Below are 3012 nucleotides of genomic sequence, written 5' to 3'. Positions count from 1 at the left end.
GCTCTCTTTGACCAACTTCTTTTTCTCCAGAACGGTGAGAGGGAAGCTGGCTCCATGGAGAGAACTGGCAGCCAGAGAGACTGACGAGCACGGTCAGACGTGATGTGAGAGTTGAGCGGCTTGCAGCCGTGGCCACCCCTCTGGGGACCACACAGAATGGAAGCAAAGCCATTGGTATCAATCAAATAATAGAGGCTACACTTTCAAGAACGAAACTGGTGTCTTCTGAATTTCTTAATCTTTTTTTTTTTTTTAATACACGTCTCCCCTTTCCCAAAGTTTCTGATACAATTTCACTATTGACTATTCTTACCTTGCTGAGATTTTGCCCAGTTTCATTTTCCGTAGGTTATATTATGAAAGTTCTGGAAGTTTTTATTTTCAACCATAAAAGAGCCACATTTAATATGCTTTTAAGATGTCCCCTGCCCCACTCTAGAAATGCAGACACACTTTCTTAAACATAATGCCCATCCTCCCTGACCTTTCAAATACCCAGATGAAAACACCTGGACCAAACTTGGGCATCTATGGAACCAAAAGATTTTATAGTAGGGGTGCTGAAGGAAGATGGGCACATCCCATTTCTGAAAGGACTGCACAGGACAGACTTGGAAGTTTGGAGGCAGTGAAGACACGTGTTGCTCAGGGATAGAGGTCTCTTATGGGCAGGGTCAACATATTAAATGTTTCTTCTCACAGCTCTGCGCAGAGCATCCCTGACCTCCTTGGTCCTCGGACTGTAAACAACAGGGTTCAACAACAGGGCTCAACAAAGGAGTGATGATGGTATAAGTCACTGAGAGAAGGTCTTTTTCTATTGAGTTCTCTGACTTGGGCTTGAGGTAGATGATGGAGGCGCAGCAGTAGTGGACGATGACCATCGTGAGGTGGGAGGTGCAGGTGGCAAAGGCCTTCTTCCGGCCCCGGGCGGAGGGGATCTTGAGGCTGGTGGAGACAAGGAGGACGTAGGTGATGAAGTTCAAGCTCACGGGGATCAGGATCACAGAGGAACTGACACCATAAATGTTAGTCTCAATGACAGTGGTGTCATTAGGGGAGAGTTTTTAGAACAGGGAGGATGTCACAGAAGAAATGTCCGACCACACTGACAGGAGGGTAAGGTAAACATGGATGTCACTTGGACGGCCACCACGGCCAGGCCAAGGCTGAAGGCTCCGCACATCAGGTGGACACACACCCTTGTGCTCATGATGACTGTGTACCTCAGGGTTGCAGATGGCCACACGGTGGTCATAGCCCGTGACCGTGAGCAGAAATCAGTGGCTGCTGGCTAAGGCAACAAAGAACAGCCATCTGGGCGGCACAGCCTGCCGAGGAGATGGGCTGATTCTGGGCTAGGAGACCAGCCGGCATCCGTGGCCTGGTGACCAGTGTGTATGTGGCCTCTGAACTCCCCAGTGTGCTCAGGAAGAAGTACACGGGTGTTATGGAGGTGACGGCTAATGCAGACGACCGTCACGATGATGGCATTGCCAGCTGGGGTTAATGTGTACAGGATGAGAAAGGCCACGAACAGAGTGGGCTGATGCTCCTGGAATCTGGAGAGTCCCAGGAAAACGAACTCGGTCACTTGTGTGACGTTCTTTCTCTGCATTCTTCAGTTCCAGCGTCCGAAAACCATGTGTGGGGCGGTGGGGGGGAGTCAGCACAGAGCAGGGATCAGAAAGGGTTGTAAGGCCCGCACACACATGCACACGGTCTAATTTTTGGTCTATAATCAGGGTGCTGGCATAGGTCTTATGGCCGGTTTATCCCCCCCTTCCTTTTCAGTTCGTGATGTCTGATCTTCCCTTAAGCCTCCGGCCAAGGACTCAGCATTTGATGAGACCACCACATGGACCTTTTCAAAGTATCCTGGGGCATGCTATTTTTGTAGGGCACGGATGGGGGGCTTTTTCCTCCCCACCCCCTTTAATGTTTTATTTTTGAGAGAGAGCCTGAGTGGAGGAAGGGCAGAGAGAGAGAGGGGGCAGAGGATCTAAAGCAGGCTCTGCGCTGACAGCAGCGAGCCTGATGCGGGGCTCGAACTCAGCCGAAGTTGGACGCTCAACTGACTGAGCCACCCAGGCGCCCGGCTTTTTCCTTGAATAACAGCCCACAGGGGCCCTGAGTCCGTGCTGCCCCAGCTTTGCCTGTGTGTCTTCCAGGGAAAGTATAAGCAGCCGGGACAAGAAAATGAGTGTCAGGGAGTCAGGCTCTTACTGAGATGGAGCCACTGCTGGGTAGCTGTCACTTAGGAAGAACGTGGGACAGGGTACAGGTTGCAGAATTAATCTCAGGGACAGGATCTTCAGGAGCACTTTAGCGGGTGTGAAGATGAGGTCTTCTGGGCTCAGCCCGAGGTGTTCGGTCAAACCGTTGGCAGATGGCTTTGTTGTAAAAGTGCTAACAGGGACTTGAGGGTTTAGGGGCAAGTAAACTAAAGGGAAAAGGGGAAGTTACTGGAAAAGCAAAGGACCAGCAATAGGATAAAAGAAATAACTGATTTGGGGGGCGGGAAGGGCAGAGGGAATTTTCGGGGTGAAGAATATAATATTTGAGTTTAATTTGCTAAACTGAGCCGTGACGTAAAGTTCCTCAAGAGCCCCAGACCTTCAGTGTGAGCTGCTGTGTGTTCAGTCTTGCGTTAGGGGTGTCGGGAAACGGAGAGAGGCGGCTGACAGCACAGTGTGGGAGGGGAGATGGAGTGAGGAAGACAGGCTTGCTGGGAATGAGTGGAAGCAGTACCAACCTCTCTGGTCTTGCCTCTCCCCTTTGTAAGCACACGCGGGCTTTCCTAGGAGTTTGCTGAGGGACTCTGGGACAGCCACCGTATGTCAAAGGTTTGAGCCGTTTTACCTAAAGACCAAGATCACCGCGGCCAGCAGCAGGCTGGAGAGTTGGGGCACGTTGAGGAAACTTCCCAGGAATCTAGGAAACACAACCTAGGAAACGTTGCAAACTTTCCGGAAAGGACTCCATCATGGAAAATAAGGAGGCAAATGTTTA

At 50.8% G+C, this 3012-nt stretch overlaps 1 pseudogene; it reads right to left on the bottom strand.

Moving 5' to 3' along the window:
* Positions 1 to 682: 682 nt before the first annotated feature.
* LOC112851762 (putative olfactory receptor 10J6) lies at positions 683 to 1618 on the bottom strand (annotated as a pseudogene).
* Positions 1619 to 3012: the final 1394 nt, after the last annotated feature.

The sequence above is a fragment of the Puma concolor genome, chromosome E4, assembly GCF_028749965.1.
Source record: "Puma concolor isolate L17-30 chromosome E4, mPumCon1.1.hap2, whole genome shotgun sequence".
NCBI classification, from domain to species: domain Eukaryota; kingdom Metazoa; phylum Chordata; class Mammalia; order Carnivora; family Felidae; genus Puma; species Puma concolor.
Note: the sequence above shows the minus strand (reverse complement) of the source record. Positions and strands in the feature narration are given on the sequence as shown.